The sequence below is a fragment of the Podarcis pityusensis genome (genome assembly GCF_964106645.2).
Source record: "Podarcis pityusensis genome assembly, chromosome: 2".
Classification (NCBI taxonomy): Eukaryota; Metazoa; Chordata; class Lepidosauria; order Squamata; family Lacertidae; genus Podarcis; species Podarcis pityusensis.
The window spans coordinates 34,167,306-34,187,319 of NC_138029.1; the positions used below are offsets into that span (position 1 = coordinate 34,167,306).

A 20,014-nucleotide genomic window follows, 5' to 3' on the forward strand; every position below is an offset into this window, starting at 1 on the left:
GCTCTGCTCCCTCTTTGTGATGAAATAAGACACGTGGACACAAGTATTTTAGGTTAATGGGCTAAAAAAGGCCACAACTTTATTGTTTACAGAATGTGACTGATATTGGCTTAGGCGTTGGATCCGAACAGACTATGCTTGACTCCTGCCCGCTCTGCAGGGAGTCACACGAGGGTTAACAACCTGTAGGGGGAGCTTGTTGATGTGAATCAACTGGAAGCTTTCCCCTAGAGTCACCGGAGGGTTGTGCCATGGCCCTAGCCACCACCTGGGCATTGGGACATGAGAAAACTATGATTACATAGTTTCTCACTATGGTTGGTGTATCTAGCTTTCTATACTGAAGCTCTGATTGAACTTATGGAAATCACATTCGTTATGCCTGGACTGGTAGAGAGTAAGAAGTGTGCTTGGTTGTTGTTGTTTTTTCGGATTTATTTTTTTTAGGGGGCAAATGTTTCCCAAATGTCTCTGACATTTGAGCCCCACTTCTAAACTTGTTGTTCTTTCTGGGTCACCTCATCCCAGCAACATCCATGTGTGCTGGATGTGTGCAGATCTCCTGGTGCACACCTGCAAACCAGTAACAGTTGTGTGAAGATCTCTGGGTTGCGATGAAAAGCTGTGAAAGATCTCCCAGCCAACCAGTCCTTCCCTTCATCAACTCCTGTTGATGCCAGTACAACCAACCCTTTCACACAAACCAGCCCTGGTGAAAGTGAGATGGTGGAGGTTTATATGGATTCTAGAAAAAACAGATAGAATTGCAGAAACGTGCTCGCTCCACCCAGGTCATTGGGTTCTGTAGAGCTTTCTGCAGGGGCGGGGGAAATAATGGGGCCATAGGAATGCATGAAAATACTGGTACTGTACTTAGAAATGGTACAATCTGAGAGACAAAGAAGACTCTAGCAGGCTTCCTTAGTCAGGGTGTCATTGTTTAGTTTAGTTGCTTTTGTATGTCTGGTCTCTCCTTGTTTGCTTACAGACTTGTAAAATTTCCTTTCCCCCTCTTTGCTTTATACAAGTACAAGCCTCTAAAGGCAGTCTGTCTTCCTTGCATGTTAATACTAATTGGTATGGTTATTATCACTATTTAACCCAAATGGCCTTTGTGCAGAGGGCAAGGCTGGTTGAATGAAGCCTGTCCACAGGGACGGATTTTATAGCAGCTATCCCATCTGGCTCTGAGCAGTTCATACACACACAAAATTTTTTTTGATATGAAGAGAACAGAGGCTGCCTTATACATTCAAAGGAGTCTTCTCTATTGAGATACCAAAGCTGAATATGCCAGGTACTTTCATTGTATGAAAACATAATTAAAGGATTCATATACACTGGAGCACCATGATCAGGATAGGGACCCACCTAGTATCAAATATAGGTTTAGACCATAGCGATCAGTGAGAGCAAAAGATGTAGCATATTTATGCTGCAGCTCAGTAACATCTTATGGGCATTTTTGTAACAGAAAACATGCAGGAAACCCTCTTTTGGGAGCCTTGTCCATTTGTCCTTGTCTCTGAGCAAATCTTTTCTGTGTACAGTCATACCTCAGGATGAATACACTTCAAGTTAAGCATTTTTGTGTTGTGCTCTGTGGCGACCCGGAAGTAACTGAGCACGTTACTTCCGGGTTTCGCCTCATGCGCAGACGCTCAAAATGCGCAGACGCTCATGTGCGGAAGCGGCAAAACCAGAAGCGCAGTTGCGTGTTATGTTCGCTTCAGGATGTGAACGGGGCTCCAGAATGGATCCGTTCGCATCCAGAGGTACCACTGTATTGTCAGAGTTGCATGGGTCTTGCAGTGCAAGGTGGCGGCAAGCATGCATCTTGAAACAATGAATTGTATGTATAATCAATTCTGTTGTGTTGGCATAGATTTTCATTCTGATGTCATTAAATGCCAGAGATCATCAGAGTTGCAAGGGCCTTATAATTAGTTAAGATAATGCCGGTAGTTATGCTTCATGTTAATTTATATGGATATTTGCATGTACACATCAGTATGTGTTCTCTTGTATTTGCACTGTTTGGCCTGGAAAGTAGTGAATCCTGTTTAATGTTCATAACTGCAAAATCACAGTTAAAAAAACACACCTGCAAACCACCATTTTGAATTGTGTGGCCCTTGCAACTCTGCCAGTGGTTGTTATTTATGTATTGAGTTAAGGGGACCAGACGAGCATCTGTGCCAAATTTCAGCTTTACCTGATCAGTTTCAATAAAACCACCAAAGAAATGCTTGTGGGCTAGGTGACAAGCAGCCCTTATTCCTGCCCTTGCCCCAAAATGACACCATAATGAAGTACACAGAGAAGCAACCACTTTGTAACACGTTGGTAGTCTTGGCTTCAGATAATATTTAACAATTTTTTGTGATAGTTAAATAAGCATCACTTGACTGGTCAGTTTACAGTATTTGATAGTTCACTTGACTGGTTACTGACTCTAGTTTAGGCGTGCTTAAGCCTTGAAAGTGCTCTTTGTTTGTTGCCTTTTAATTGCAGATTTACAAAAGTTTTGGAAATAGAAGTTCTATCATACCTCAGTGCCTAGGACTTGCCGATCGTATGGTCGGCGGTTCGAATCCCCGCGGCGGGGTGAGCTCCCGTCTTTCGGCCCCAGCTCCTGCCCACCTAGCAGTTCGAAAGCACCCCTAAGTGCAAGTAGATAAATAGGTACCGCTTTATAGCGGGAAGGTAAACAGTGTTTCCATGTGCTGCGCTGGTGCTGGCTCGCCAGAGCAGCTTCGTCACGCTGGCCACGTAACCCGGAAGTGTCTCCGGACAGTGCTGGCCCCCGGCCTCTTAAGTGAGATGGGCACACAACCCTAGAGTTGGACACGACTGGCCCGTACGGGCAGGGGTACCTTTACCTTTAACCTTTATGTTTAAAATATTTGGAAATAAAAGTTCTATCATAACTGCACAAAGTAACGTGGAGTTGAGGAAGTGTATGCACACACCTTGATACAATTTTGACTAGAGCAGGTGTGAGAGGCATGAATGTTGTAAGGCAGGGGTGCCCAAACTTTTTTCAAAGAGGGCCAGATTTGATGAAGTGAACATGCATGAGGACCAACCAAAATTATTAAGATTTTTTTAGGTTTGAAGTTGTTGAGCTATTTGTACAATTTCACCCCAAAATTGTTGAGCTCTTTTTTTATTTTTTAACCCAGGACATATACTGCCATGGGGGCAGGGTTAAATTGACCGGCCCCCAAAATGGACTTTGGGCGTGAAAGGATATCTTTCGCTCCATAAGACGCACCTGACCATAAGATGCACCTAGTTTTTAGAGGAGGAAAACAAGAAAAAAAAAACATTCTGAACAAAACAGTAGATGTATGATTTTTGTGGTTCATGCTGTGGCCACAGACATGTGATTTGACGGTGAGTTTGGGGTAGCCCAATGCAAAAATCCTGAGAATCCATGTGGATCTGTGCTTTGTAACCACATTTTTGCTCCACTGTGGCCCCATGCAACAGTGGGTGCATGATTTTTTTGGTGCAGGCTGTAGCCATGGACATGCTATGTGATCTGTTGGTGATCTTAGGGTGACCCAAAGCAAAAATCCTGAGGATCCATGTGATCCGTGCTTTGTTTCAACACCCGCTTCCCTCTTTAAAAAAAAAAAAAAAGCATAATCTTCTTTTTGCCGCTGGGCAATTCAGCTCCAGGAACCATGCATTCACTCCATAAGACTCACAGACATTTCCCCTTACTTTTTAGGAAGAAAAAAGTGCGTCTTATGTTTGGTTTGGAAATGGGGGGTTGGATAGACCCTCCTATGAAATTGGGCTTTTCAAGTCTGGCAATGGGCCGTGAGATGTTTGGGATTGTGGGGGCACTTAATTTTGGAGGGATTCTGAAACATGTTTTTAAATACCACATGGAATTTAGTGTCGATTATGGAAAAGGGGCTGATCTGTTGAGAAGGGTCAAAAATACTGCTAAGTTGGAGTTCCCACGAGTGAAAGGAGCAGGAGACAAAGGAAAATACAGCTATAAATATGAAGAAGAGCTGCGGAAGGGACATGGAAGGGACTTAAGGGCCTCGGATATAAGATTACCAGGTTAATGCACCAGATTGATGGGATAATAAGGACTGACAAAACCCGGGACCAGGAGGAAGGGACGCTGGATGAAGATTGGATTTGTTTTTATTTCTTTTTTTCACTACTAGGACTGTTTTATAAAATTGATGAATGTTAGAAAAATGTTGGAATGAAATTACTTGGCTTTAGTAAAAATGTTTAAAGAATTATGCAAGAATATCATGGTTATGGGAAGTTGGTAAAAATAAGATTTAAGTTTTAAGTCTCAAGGTTTTTTTATAGTAAGATAAGATTAAAATAGTTTAAGGTAATGTAACGACAGAATATTATGAAATATGGAAAATGAATGTTAGAATGATGTTGGATAGAAATTAAATGGTTTTTAGCTGAAATATTATAAGGGAATATGAAAAATGGATTACTAACAGGTAAAAATTTAATGTTACAATACTTTAAGATTAAAGATTAGAATAATCAAAGAGGGGAAGGATTTGCTGAACCAACAAACTGAACTGGAATACAAAAAAGGGAGGCGTGAGGAGGTCCGGGAAACAAGCTAATGAAAAATAAGTAATGGAAAGATTGACTTGTTTTTAACTATTTTTATTTTGTATTTTTCTTTTTTCTATTTTTATTTTGTAATATTTTGAAAACCTTAATAAATATTTTATAAAAAAGAAAAGAAAAAAGTGCGTCTTATGGAGCGAAAAATACTGTAAGTATTGAGCTAAATGCCCACAACTAACTGGTTTTCTTTGTCCATACCATAATTTTGAGAAACTGATGAGTTGTCACTTGCTTCAACGACATTAGCTTTGAGAAATCTGCTTGACTGCACTTTGCAAGCCCAGGTTGCTCCAAACCCTGGGATCACCATCTATGTGATTCTGTAATTATTATTCTCTCACCCTCTGATAGTAGAAGAATGCAGTTCCTTACTTCTTGGTGTAGAACTTAGTATGCAGGCCTGTTAATATGACATTCCCTTCTTTCAGGGCCATTAGTCTTCCATTAACTTCGTAAATTCATTCTGTCAATTGCCTGCTTTTCAAAGACAACTCAGTCCTACTATTTTATAGCCTTTTTCTTTCAGCCTATTATTTCCAGCCTGAACCCAAAGTTGTAGACAGATAAATGACCTGTTTGAGCTTTTGCTTAATTTGACATAGCTGAGATAGTGGCAGATTTCCTCTCCTCCCTGTTCTGCAAGTAAAACCTCAGGGTCCTTTAAAATCGGCTTCTGAGGGGATGAATTTGATTTCTTGTTTCCTTCTTGATGACACTGTTGAGTTGGGACAACAGAAAGCTCAGGTACCTTAGTGCTCCAGGGTGGGAACTGATCCTTGGATCTGCATTGAAGGGAGACTTCAGGAAAATAGAAACTGCTGGCTTTAAAGGATTAGCTTGTCTCTCTTTACAGAGAGATTGATAACACACTGGACCTGAATGTGTTCTTTGTACAGAGATGTCTCTGTACTTCATGATGTGAAATTTTTCTATTCTTTTTAATTGAAGCCTGGATTATGCTGTCACTCATTCTGACTCTGAGCTTTTCTGGAAGAATGGTCTTAAGAAAGGGCTTTTGCAATCAGTTGTCCCGTTCCAAACACCATAACCATGGCCTATACAGAGAAGAAATATTTGTCTTGCATTGCTATGCCAAGGGGCATAGTTTGACTACTTACTTAAGAGGCAATCCAGTCCAAAGAGCTGCAGCTCAGCTGCAGCAGTTGGGAACATATACTGAAAGTTTGCCATGCTAAACCACAGTGTGGCAGCCTTTCAACAAAGATTTGCTGTCCTTAAAAGAATTTGGTGACATCAAAGTATATCTAGATTAGCCAAAAGAAGGTAATTGTGTATTATAGCAATGAGTCTTATGAAGCAAGTGCCTTAGATGAAATTAACTATTTTGATGGGGCTGCACATATTCTATATGTCTGAGATCAGGTTTATTGGGGGGGGGGGCTTTTTTTTTTTTTTTTAAAGTGTGGGTACTGTCTCCCAGCACTTTAGATTAAAGAATATCTACAGTTCTTCATGGGCATCTCATTTGAGTGACTGGAGGCAAATGAGGACAGGTCTACTCTGGTTTTAATATTTGAGTGCATGAGAGAATTTTGGTACATTCAATAATGTCAAACGGGGCAAGAAGCTGCAGTCACTGAAAATTTTTCTTAGTTGATATTACATTGGTTTGCCAGGTCTTTGAATTTAATGTTCTCTCTGTTAACAACTAATTGTATTCGCCCCTCATGGTTCCTTGGAATTGATCCTTCTTCCATTCCAAAATTAAGTTGCTATTTCACATTATAGTAATAATAAATCTGAAAAGCTTGTGTTATGTGACTTCAAACCTTTCTTATTGAAAAGAAAAGAAGTGACACAATTTTGGCATTAAAAGGGTACTCAGCTGTTAAACCTTCAAGGATTTTGAATTCATGGAAATCAGAATAACTGTTTATATCCCTTTTGCCTTCTTACTTGGGTGTCGTGGCTGAGATTTGAATTGGAGGCTTACAGCTTATACACTTAAACCTGAGGTTTTTACCCTTTTTGAGTCCATGGCTCCCTTAACCAACTACATTCTTTCTGAGGCACCCTTGTGGGGTTCAGGAGCCCAGTTATGTCACCCCTTGCCTGCAGAGCTGGCAGCCTCTCAACCTTTTGCAAACACCCTCCCTTGTGAAGTATTCCCTCAGCCTCCTCTCCAGTCTCCCCTCTTTCGGAGTCCTCTGGGCAGCCCCAGTCTCTGAGCTGTCCCCCCTGCCCCAAAGAGTTGGTGCCTCCCAGAGGCACCATTCGTCTGTGGAGCTTATAGCCAGGGCTGCTGCAATAATCAGCTGTGCAAGCCTTTGGGAGGGAAGGAAAGAGGGACAGAGGCCAGTGTTGCCTACGGCACCCTGACCATCATTCAAGGCACCCCAGGGTGCTGTAGCACACTGGTTGAAAACCACTGTCTTAAACTTTTGCAGTACAGTAACTATATCGACAGAGGTGCTTTATTTTACTGGATTTCCATACACCTATGTTTAAAAAAGGGATTTCAAAGCAGCCTACAATTAAATTATGTTAGAATAATAAAACAATCATGCAAACAAAATAAAACCTCAAAGCAAAAAATAAATTAGAATAAAAGCAGCAAACTAAATAAAAGAGCTAGCAGTTAAAGACACATTGAGGTAGTGCTGTCTTAACCTCCTTGTGGAATGCTAAAAGATATGGAGCCAAGTTCATAGGTATTGTGCCCTCAAAGTGAGGTTGGAGCTAGGAGAGTAGGATGAAAAATAGATGAATACTTAAATGGTCCTGATACAGGCAGCCCCTGAGGACTGTGAGAGTGCTGAACTACCAAACAAAATAATTTCTGTCCTAAGGGAGCAACTATTCACCAGCCAAATAATGGGATAAGCCTATGAAGGCGTCCTTTTGGGGAGCAGAGTTTATTGAGTTGTCTAAACTTAGTGTTTGTGGTAAATACACTGCACCCTCAGTGATGAAGAAAACAGATCAAGACACCTAAACTTGTGAGATCTGTACTTGACAATGTATGTTAGTAATCATAACGTAATTTTGTTTGGGGGGGGGACACAAATTTAATTTTTTCTCCTGAATGCTTATTGTACAAGTGTGCATGTGCATCAATAAGTCAAATTCAATTAATTTTGCAATTCTAATGGCAGTGGCAGATTTGGATTCCATCCCTGCCAGTGGCATGGTCTAGCTTGGGTTCAGACCAGCGACACTGACATTGCTGGTGTTTGTTTGGGCAGGCAGTGGCCCTATTGGGGCCACATAAGGGCACCAGGGGGAATATCAATGTCAGTCCAGTGCTCTTGCCACTACAAGTGTATGGCCCCAACATCACTACTTCTCTGCCTTGCCTCAGCCCTGCCTAGGTAAGTAACAGCAACACAAGGTAGCTGGCTAGTTCCACCTTAGTACGTGTACCACTGCTTGTTCAGACAAAAGAACCAGGGAATTATCTCAACCCAAATAAACAATACAGATAAAGCATTGGCCATACTGATATTTGAGATAGGGATGTGTGAAGCTGAGGTACAAAGTTGGAAGACACACACACAGTCCTAAAAACCTAGAAATAGCAGTTAAATAGCAAAACCAATATCCTTCCCTGTGGTTTCACTACCTATGGGGCAAACTCATATATTCATTGAATTAATTTTTACCTTTAGTCCATTGCTGATGCAAACTTTAGAGAAACATTTTGTCATCTTTTGAGAGCAAATACAACTCTTGCAGAGCAGACTTAGGATATTGTTATTATTCATTAAATTTCCATACTGTCTTTCATCTGAGGATCTCAGAGCGACTTACAATATAAAAACACAAAAATATGTAACATAGAAAGAAACAAAAACACCCCCATGTGTTGCTTTGTACAGTAGAAGCAGTTTGGCACATTTCAGCTGTTTTCTTGTAGTCATTTGCTTTTCTTCCCTTCCCCCTCTGTGTTGATGTAATTAGAAGATACAGAATGGAGAAGGTTGGAAGCCAAGGAGGCGCTAAAGTGATTACAAGATACTGCACCATAAATACTCAGGCATTGAAGAATTAAACAGTCACCTTAGAAAATTGGCAGTGTCTGTATTTCTACACACACACACACGTAAAAAATGACAATGGAAGCATATTTGCACTATAGATGCAAGCTTGCTGTTTGCTATGACTTCGTTCTATTAGTGCTAGGAACCACATTCCTTTTGTCAAATTGCTTTCTGAAAAACATTCTGGGTCTTTTAAACATAGCAAGGGAGAAACAGGATGCAACTCACTGAGTTTAATAATTTTTGTTAAACTATATCAGGCTTTGATAAAAGCTGGTCTTTTAATTTATAGTAAAGATGACATAGTTGACAATGACAATTCATGCTTTCATCATAATATTGCACTAATGTGAGCATTCCTTAACTGTGAATGAGCACAGCAGTTCATTATCTTCAAATGATTCAGTTTTTGTCCCCTTCTTTCATTGGAAAGAAAGAAGACGCCGAGGCCAGGTTGATTAGATTAGCAATCTAATCCTTACAACAAGCTTTTTAAATCAGGGCAGGAGTATGTTTCCCTAGCTCTTGGTACTGGGTTCTATTCCAAAATTTTAATTACTTTTAAATCCTTTATATGCATAGGATACACATTCTAAAGGTTCAGAAATTAATTGGTAGCCTTATTTATACCTATTTCGAAAGTTAATAAAAACATTTGTCACTTTTGAGCCTAAGAATTATAATCATCATAATGCTGAATAGGTGTTTTTAAGTGTGGCTAAGCATGGAATAAGACAATTGTATCATAAACCATGCAGTATGTACAATGGAATTGAGAAAATTGATTTCTGATGATTTGTTTCGCCATTCAGCAAAAATGCCATTTAAAATCCAGCTTGCATCTGAGCCTTCTTGGTGAAGCACATTTACTTTCTCTGTCTTTTTTTTTCATTTTTAAAAGCATCTTCAATAACTTGCAAATTACAAAATTGACATTCTATTTTCTTAGATATCAGCATCATAACAGCTATCATAGCTCTTAATTTTTATAATTTAAGCCTTCCAAAGGTTTTTGGAGAGTGCTGCCCAAGCTGATGGAATCTTCTGTTTCCTGTGATTTGTATCATAAAACTGTGAAGGATAAAGCTTAGATTTTAGCTCAAGAGCCATCTGGTGCTTTTGCTGAAGATCAGAATTCATATGAGAGGGAGAAGCATATCAACTGTCAAACTGCAAAGACAAGACAGATGGCATGCAAGGTTCAGGAAGGAGTGTTCAAGGGAGTGTTGGCCATCAGATCAAGAGGGGACTTGGGCCCATTTTCTGCTCCTGATATTTGCAATTGATTGGTTGTAATATCAATGTGTGCGATGCCTTTGCAGTGTTCACAGCTTCTGTAATGGGGGCATAAGGACAGTAGTTGCTGGGGGTTTTGTCATAAAATTACTCCACCAGCTATTGCTAATGGCCTTACAGGCTGAAAACAGATAGACTAAACCAGCAATGATGACTAGTTTTTGGAGCAGTAAATAGAAGCGCTATACTTGAAATTGTTTTTAAGGCGATTGAAACACTTTTATTGTGATTTGAAGCACGTTAGTACCTCCTTAAATGGCCTAGTGCTTACCAGCAACTAACTCCAGAGCTTGTTACTTAGGCCGTTAGCTACCTTGTGAACTCTGGGTCAGTTTGCAGAATGGGCAGTTTAAAAACATCTAAGGTGCTTGCCTCTGTCAGCAACATAACTTTGCTTACTGGCTTTATTATTGCTTACACATCTACCAAGGATCTTATTCAACCTTCAACGCTATCACAACATTTTAATGTCCTTTGTCGAAGAGATCTTCAGCAGAGCTGTTATTTATCCTCTATTGAAGGACATTCTGTTTTTCTGCTCCTTAAAGTACACGGTTGGTTTTTACTGCCCCACACCTCGCAGCTGTAGGCCAGGCAGTAGCCTTGCCAGTGCAGGCAGTAGTATTTCTCCAACCCCCACACAATTAAGTGACATTGGAAAAATGTGAGACTCTATACTGCTCTTGTATGGGAAAAGGGCTGTTTAAAAATAACCACATTTCATTGGTAAGAGTAGGTAGGGTTGGTGGATAAATTTGATTCAGTTCGTATTTAAAGGTAAACTTAGGAAATCTGCATTCTCTGAAAGCATATGTGAAACTAAAACACAGCCTTCACTCAAAATTTGTACCTCTCTGAATTTTGCAATGCAATTCTGCAGCCAAATAAGGTGTACAGAAAACATAAACTAAGATTAAGTGTGCATATAAATGCATGTATTAGTGTAAATAACATACAAAAATACAGCATATTAGGGGAAATTGCATACAGAAATGCGTTAATAAAAATTCGCACTAAAAGACTGTTGAATTTTCATGAGATTTTTTTAAAAATAAAAACAAACCACTAATTGCTGCGGAAGTGTTGAGAACTGAATTTTAGATTGGAAGAATGAGTAAGCTACATACTTGTAATGTAACCCTTTAAACATTTTATGTATGGAATTCTATTACTAACTGCCTAGTCTTGGTGTTTGCAGCAAGATGGTTCAGCTGAGCCCAAGATATTATATTGTTATCTAATAAAAGAATGTAATTTAAAATATTGATGGCAACAGATGCAGAAGGTGAGATTCTGAATTCTGGTACAGGCACATAAACGAATGTTGACTTTGGGAGGTAATAACAGACTTTAGTACGTCAACACTTTTCCAGCTCTGTAAGCTGGCCTGCTGCTCATTCTCTCACTAGCCTGGAGGCAGTTTAGAGAGATAAACTATGTTTCTTCCTCCTCCTCCTCTGCCTCCTGGATCACCTAGCTACTAACTCTGATTGGAAACAAAATATTCAGCAAAAGATACAAAACTGTTGCCATCTCACTCTATTGTGTGCTGGGTTGGTCTAGTTTCATATGCAAGATACTTATAAGGAAACTGACTTCTTCATTTTAGTGCAGAGCTTCTAGTTGGTTACTTCAGTAGCCTTTGATCAATGTTTGTCATTCCGGAACAGGGGTGAGAAACTGGATCCTGCTTGGTGGGCAGGATTCAAAATGGCCTACATTCTGCAGGCCACTTAGAGTGGGGAAGGGGCTTCCATTACCTGGTGTCAGGTGATGTGACTTTGAATCCATGGCATGCACAAGAAGAATTAGGAGTGCACTCTGCATGCACTCCAGATTATGAGTTTCTTCTTTTGCAGCCTTAGCTTACATTCAAGCTACAGCTGGAAAGAAAGATTTAGGAGTTCATTTTAGAATTCATTCCTGAGTCTTCCTTTTAAATTGGCCTGCTGGTTTACCTGTGCCTTGACATATGATTTCATGTGAAGGGTGTGTGGGTGTGCTTTGGGCCAAATAGGAGGCCCTGGTAGGCCCATGGGTTAGAAGTTCCCCACTCCTGCTCAAGAGAGAGAGAGCAATAAATAGAGCTTATAGGAGTTTTCCTGTAGATAAGAATAACTGCCTTGCTTGATCTTGGTTTAAAAATATTCTCCTTGCTAACAGCAAAGGATGTAATAAATGGATATGCGGCTCATGATTGAAAAGCAGGCATAATTTCTTATCTTGTTCAGTTTGATATGAACCTTTCTTCTGAATCGATTGTTGTCAGTTGTAAACCACCAGGGTTAAGTAATGTGCTCCAATTTGAAGATTTGCCTGTTTGTTCCACCTCAGGTTAATTTGCTAAAGCTTAGCAGGCAGGGTGATAAATGCCTTAGATATTTCTAAAATAGGTAGCTTGGGATGTAAGCTGCCAATTCCAGAACTCTTGAAGTGCCAACTAGGATTCTGTGAGTTTAGCTACAGCTTTATAGCTTTAAAGGTTTGATGCTTAATATTTATTGAGCTAGTGCAGACAAAATATATTCTTTTTCTGAAGAAAAAGTGAAGTTAAAACCTTAAGTCGTGTCAGGAACCCAACCATGAACAGGATCCTTGACTTTTGACTCCACCTCAATATTCTTGAACCCCTTCAGACCTTGGACCCCATCTTTGACTACTACTTGGAGATAAACTTTTATTTTTAATTATATATTGCTGTCTTCCTCTTTTTCTCTCTAAGATGCTCAGTTGCATCTTAAGAATACAGAAGGGAGTACAGAAGATGAGAAAACCCACTTCTTTTGAAATTCCCTCTTCCATGTAAATTGTAAAAGTGCAGGGGAGCTGCCCATATCTGCATCTGGCCACCCTTTCTTTGTTTTCTCTCTTTTACAGCCCAGTCCTAACCACGTCAACTCAGAAGTCCTATTGAATTCAGTGGGGCTTACTCCTAGGTAAGTAGGGTTAGGATTGCAGCCTAAATCATTAGACACAAATGCTAGTTATGTCATTGCTGCAACCTACCTTAAATAGGAGTGTGGCCTACTTCTGTCCATGAGTATAATGCACATCCTGTAAATTATTATTTCTTTTCATGATCAGAGTTGCTGTATGAGCGCCGCAACCCCATAGTCGCCTTTGACTGGACTTAACTATCCAGGGGTCCTTTACCTTTTTATAAGGGCTCATCCACACTTCTTTTTTATTTAGTTTTTATTGTCCAAACTTCTGCTTGTCCTGTGCCTACAAAGCACAGATCCAAGTGGTTTTCTGCTTGCCCTATGCTTTCTAGGCATGGGTCCAAGCAGTTTTGCCTTTTCCCTGCTGCTTTCCCCTGGAGAACCTATTCTTTAGTGCTAAATTGGAGCAAACATCAATCCAGAAAAAACCTGATTGAAATTTGCTCTGATGCCACAGTAAACAGTGGGTTTTCCAGGGAGAAAGCATCAGGACAATTAAAAGTGTGGATGAACCCTAGGTTTTCATACACTAATGATTTGCTTTTTAACACAAGAGATAATTAAAGTTCATTTGCTTTTCATTTCCCTGATAGCAGGATGCAAAAGTCTTAGCTTTTAGAATATTTGTTTCTGAAATAAAAATTATGCTGGTCTTCCTATTTGTGAACTATTCACAGTGTATTTTATTGCAAAACTAACAATCATTCCTTAGGAAATGGTTTTAATTGTTACCTGTGGTTCATTCGTCAATCTCCCTGCATGTGAGAACTTTATTTTGGGACTGTACTTTTTGCTGGTTTATGACAGACATAGCTCCACTGTGCCTGCTAATGGCAGTTAGTGACATGAACCCCTTTTGAAAAAAATGTTTAAACATTTCTACCTCCTCTCTGATTATCCTTATCTTGGGGACTGGACAGTTAGAGAAGCAAATTCATCATGCCTTTTGGCTCAATTTGAGACTCATTAGGAGCAAAATATATATTTTCTTAATCAAAGGGATTGGGAAATAGATCCATAGTTCAGGTACAATGATTTATATGTTATTTCTCTGTGATAATCAACTGAGTGAAGGAGAGGGTGTATTTGAAGATGTACTCTGAAGCTGATCAGTGGGAGAGGATATGGTGGTGATTGTTTGAGAATTTATAACCATGTGCAAGTAAGATTACAAAACTGTCTCAGAAGGGTTTACTTTAAAACCCTTCTGACATCTACCCTCATAGCAACTGATCAGGCAGCAGTTTTCTCTGAGTTTGCTGCCGCAAATATGTCTGTAAACTAGGCTTTCCAGACAGGCCTTTGCACCCTAAAGCAACAATTGATCTGAGGCAATTACAGGATTCAAACCCTGTCACCTCGTCCATTGGGGATTCTCCGTCCGTCCTTCTGCTGGGCCAAGGTGCTGTTTTTGCCAGTTGGTTCTGGTGTGTTCTAATTTGCAGAGAACACCTGTTCCTTAATTATCCACATCCCTTGTCTGTCTCTTTGTTTCAGCTCTTTTTGATGTATGAGCTAATCATCTCTTTTTGAAGGGGGTTGTGTTAATTGTTTGACTGTGTGTTCCTAAGGAAGAAGGGCTGGGAACTGAATAATAACTTCCAGATTTAAAAGATGGCTGCTCTTCTTTTGGTACTGATGCAACTTTTCGATCTACTTGCTGTGGTCATGTGTTTTGGAGTGCACCAAATAATCATTGTTAATAGAACAGTGAGAAAGGGAAGCATATGAGAATCTTAACTGCAGTTGAGCATATTGTGCTAGTATTGCTTCTAGATTGCCTCTAAACCAGGCATGAATGGGAGGGGACAACCAAAGTGCTTCTGCTGCGACAACCTAAGTGTTAACTTCAGTCTCCATGTCTGTTTGTCACTGATTCCCCAAGCTACCATGGGATGCTTTGACATTGAATTGTTGCTGGGCAGTAGTGAACAGTATTGTGGGGCTGTACCACTTACCTGACCTCCTTCCTGCTGAGTCACTGCTTCATGGGGGTAGGAGGACGCAGTGGTGAGGTCAGTGCAGTACTAGCATGCAAGTAGAACCAATCCTTTGATCCAGCTGGTGCTGACCTTATCACATCCTCATTCTCGCCCCCCCCCCCCCATCTCTCCATCCTGATATGCAGTGCCTTCGCCAGAGGGAAGTCAGGTAAATAAGACATACATACTGTGCCATCAGCTACTGCAGCTAGGTAAAACAAATTAAAACAGAAATACAGCCCATTAGATGTATGCTTTCGTCCCATAACACTTTCCACTTTAATTCTAATTGTGCAAGCATAGTTACGGAAGTTTTCACTTATTCTTTATATTTAGAACTTTGATACATGGAACAGAAAAGAAAACATAAGCTGAATGGATCAATGTATCTCTTTATTAGTAATCTTTTCCCCACCCTCTTCCCTTGCCAATAAAAATAATCCCTCTGGGATAGGATTCTATTTCACTTAGCTCAGTCCACGCTCACTCACATTTCAAACCTCTTGACATTCTTTGAGTGTTCTTTAAAGCCCTCTTCTCATTATTATATAGCTTAGTTAATTAGAGACTTTTGGTGGAGTAGTACTTCATTCCCCAGTGATAGCAAATCAGCATAAAGAGGTCACAGCTCCTTCGCATGTTGTGCATTTTCTCTGATCCTGTTGTATTGCCTGGGCGGTGAAGGAAAATTGCATAGATGAAATGTTATTCTTGGCTACTAATGCTGCATTTTGTCAAGGGTCTCTGAATGGGCAGGTTTTCAAAAGACAGCTTCAGGATGCTTATCTGAGCCTGTTCACATCCTCACATTGCTTTTAGACCAGTAGTTTTCAGCCACTGGTCCCATTGCCTCCCCCTGGGATCTGCAGAAAGAGGGCTGGCGTAGAGGAGGAGCTATTTTCTGAAGCAGCAAATGGAGAACTTTACTGTCAGCAGTAGGTCATAGCTGTCTGGTTGGTTGTTTTAATTAGCAGGCTATTTTCTTGCATAAATGTGCCCTTAGTGGCTCACAACACAATAAGAGTAATACATCTCAAAACATCATTGATTAAATGCCGCTTTTCCACAATGAGCTGTGCCTAAAGCGGCTTACAGCAAATGTCCAAACATCGAAATACAGAGCATTGGAAATACAAATATACAAAATACAAAACATGCCAGTAAATTAAAAAATGATAAAAATCAACTATTTGGCAAACACAGAACAAGTTCAACAGTAATTATCTAGGCTTAAATATGTAAATTCAAAGAAAAACAAGAGTTAACAATCAAGTTTTTGGTACTGGTCTTGCTGCACTCCAAGGAGCCTGACTTAAATACAATTCAGAGGAGAGGGGTAGATGACATACAGCTGGCTCCCATATCTCTCCTCCAGGGGAGACTGACAGCATCGAAAGGCAAATGTCAGAGAGGGTGATGATGGTAAGTCTCTTCCTCAGCATCTTGCACATGTCAGCTGCTGATGCAGGTCTTATTGCCCTTCAAAAGCCCTCAGTATCATGGCTTAAATACAGTACAGAGGGGAAGGGTCCCCTCACCAGACCGGGTGGCATTACGATATAAATAATGTAAAATAATAGTAAATATTGCATTCCAAACAACCCGCTCTTTTCAGTGTCACTTTTATAACATTTTTAAGTTGATACAAAATTATCAGTCATTTTGTATCAATAGTATCAGTTGATACTGTTGAAATACACAAACCAGTCACAGGAAATGTTCTAGTGCAGCCACATAAGAAATTGTATAACTGGTGCGTCAAAACAGAAATGCTTATAAGCTTGTTTTCCTTAAGAACTATTTTAGCAAACCTTAAGTCTTAATTCATAAAACGTCTATGTTATTTGAAAACCACCCCATGTCTAAGCTAAGTTCCATGCTACTTGCAGGTGTTCTCAAGGAGACACAAGGGAATTTTTAGGTTGATTGGTAAAAGGAAGCCTTATAGAAAAATACTTTTGCTTGGTGGTACTGAGAGTTTAACAGGAAGGGTGGATAAGCAGAGGGTTATACATGATGACTTGGCTGGAACTCCTTCACCCAGCCCAGCACAGGACCCAGGGAAGCTGGGGTGCCATTATAGAGACATACTGCTAATTCTTTATTTTATTTTTAAGGATTCTCAATCAAGGCAGGAGTATTAAATTAGATGTTATGATGTCATTGTTCTTTTTAGCTTTGTGAACTATCCTGCAATCAGAACATGCAAAAATTAGCATATAGAAGAACATATAATTGGATAAATCAGTGAAATAGTGAAACATTTGCTATTATGATCAACTATGACTCTGAAGAAAAATGAGATTAAAATTTGATAAAACTTAAATGTGCAGAAGGAACTGAATTAAGTAATTGGGCTTAATGAACTGGTTAATTATTGATTTCATGCAAATGATTGTTATTTCATTTGTAATATGAGGCTCAATTTTTAACGAATTAGCTGATTTATTATAATGAAGAATCCCTTTAATGAATTAGTGGATTAAAATAATTAGGAAACTGAATAATAATTGTTTTACTGTTGATGGACTTGATGCTCTAATCTGAAAGGCGAAAATATCTTAACTAAATAAAGAAAATGAAGACAAACAAAATATTCATCCAAGAGATGCATTAGAATTACAGGTGTGAGATTATTAGATAAATCAGGAACGTATGGAAGCAGTCCCAGAGAGAGAAAAGGATGCACGAGAAAAAATATTTTTTATAGTTTGAATCCCTAGGGAAGATACAATTTTCCTCAGATGTTATCCCAGATATAAAAATATATATTTTAGAAGGTCTATGAAATGACTCGCATAAACCTTTCTTTGGAAAGCATATTACAGAAATAGATGCTTTTCAAGAAGGTGACTTGATTATATGATGTGTGTGTGTTATATATTAATTAAAATATATTGAAATTTAAAACCTGAAAGTTGGATTCTGTCATTCTGTGGCATACTGTACCATACCCTGGTGTTGCTGTTTTTTTGTTTTGTTTTGTTTTGTTTTGTTTTGTTTTTGCAAGTGTTTAAAAATTAAGAATAGTAATAGTAATAACCTAACTCATCTGAGTTAGGTAATGGCTATGCATTTGAATAGGTGACTTCAGTAAAGGGAAAACTATCAGATATTCATAAAGTAGTTTAAAGATGGAACCATTAAATATTTTAACATTTTACTTTGGACCACATTTTTCATATTCTCCCATGGACAACATACTTGCTTCAACAAAGCATAACTCATCAAATTATGATTGGTGGAATAATGTTGCAGGAAGTTTCAAATCATACCACTGACAAAATCTAGTCCAGTAGATTGAAGTCTATTATATTATGTGTATATAACCGTCAGAAGTGAAGAACAATGCAAATTCAATGGTCCAAATGGCTTTCTCCCCCAGAACTTTATAAATTAGTAACTTTACTTATACAAAATATTTTGAATTTTGATAAGTGGATGTTTGTTGTAAGAACATAGGGGGTATTTTATGGACAGGAAAATTTGCATATATAAAAATGTTATCCCCAAATTTCATTTCATTAAGCAGTCAGCACTACTGACTGATGGACTGTGATTAATAAAAGCATCTCATATGGCAAATAATGAGTTTCTCACAAAATAAATGGAGAGCTAAGATTTTGAAATATTGAACTGTATTACAAAGCTGCGGTATTGTTGCACCGTTGGGAACTATTGAGAGCTTTGAAGAATATTTATGGCTTTCATTGGAATGAGACTAAACAGGCTCACTGACTACCAGCTTTATATAGGAATTAATAAAGAACTGACATATAGAATCAGGATTGCAGCTAAGGTTAACTTGCCCTTTAACTGTAGGATAAATTCTGCCTCTTTCTTAGTCTCTTTATCTTGCCATTATAGGTGATTACAATAATACTAACTTTCCTTGTTTTGATGTTTTATTTATAAATTTTGAATGAACAAGAGAAGAAAAAAATATTGCTTGTCTAGACAGTAGAAATAAATGGAAATTGGGTCTAAAATTAATCTTCCAATATTTTATCAATATTTACAAATTAGACATTTTAAAGAAAGGTTGACATTTAATAGTGCTCTAACTATTTGAGTTATTAGACTATCAGTGTAATGGATCTATAGGACTTTTCCCAGCAGTTTTATTATGTGCTTTTAACAAACTGCTTTGCAGAATCAGCTTTACTGTTCCTTAAAAAAAAAAAGGAACAGAACATTGATATAATTACACAAAATAAATTGCAATATCTATTAAGACAAAGTGTGTCTCAATTTGTAACCTTTAATATAAAAAATTGTCCTTGACACCCATAAAATTGAAGAGAATCTATATTAGTAATGTGAAATATTGAAAATCTGACAGTTTGAGGGCTGACATGATGCCCTTTTGTTTGTCCCACTGAAAAATTAAAATGGTCTGGATAAATCTTTTCAGTGAAGAGACATGTGTTAGGGGGATCTGAAATTGGGTCTCCAGCTGTTTTTTAAAATAAAAGTTCAGTTACAGGTGAGGGGAGACTAGAATCTTACGGGGACATCTTTCTGAATGAGAAATCATTGCCTTCTCCTCCCCTCCCTAGCTGATTATTTGCCTCAGGGGGCACCACGTACTAGTATTATAGGGCAAAGACTAGCTTGGGGTGATTTTTTTGTTGTGGCCAATGTTCCCGTTCAATATTGTGGTCATGATTGGATACAGCCTCTCTCTCCCCCAACCCAGGGGCCTGGTAGCCACTACAACTTTTTTTCAGAAACATAACAACAACTATAATGGTAGAGAATCTGATAGCATTCAATATACTGGCTCTTCTGTTGGGTTATTTGAAGAGAGTCCACAAGAAGAGGAAGTTGAAGTGATGTAAAGCATAGTTGTGTTGGCAAAAATGGGGATGTGAAGAGATGGAAAACAAAACTGTGTGTGTGTGTGTATAATGTTCGACTTAACAAGTCTGGTCTCTGTTACAAATTGAAGAAGAATGAACAACCATTTAGAAGTGGGAATCTTCTGTTCACTTTCGATACCTGTAGAGGGGTCAACCAGGAATAATTTTGGATGTTTTAGCACCTTCCCTAAATTTATACTGTTTTGCTCATCATTTTTTGTTAATTATATGCTAATTCTCCCCCCCCACCCACCCATGATGTGTTCTTTGTATGTGGTGTTTAATATTGACATACAGTA

At 38.9% G+C, this 20,014-nt stretch overlaps 1 protein-coding gene across 1 annotated transcript in view; it reads left to right on the top strand.

Moving 5' to 3' along the window:
• TMEM104 (transmembrane protein 104) overlaps nt 1-20,014 on the top strand; it is an 82,790-nt gene that overhangs the window by 29,521 nt on the left and 33,255 nt on the right. The window lies entirely within an intron of this gene.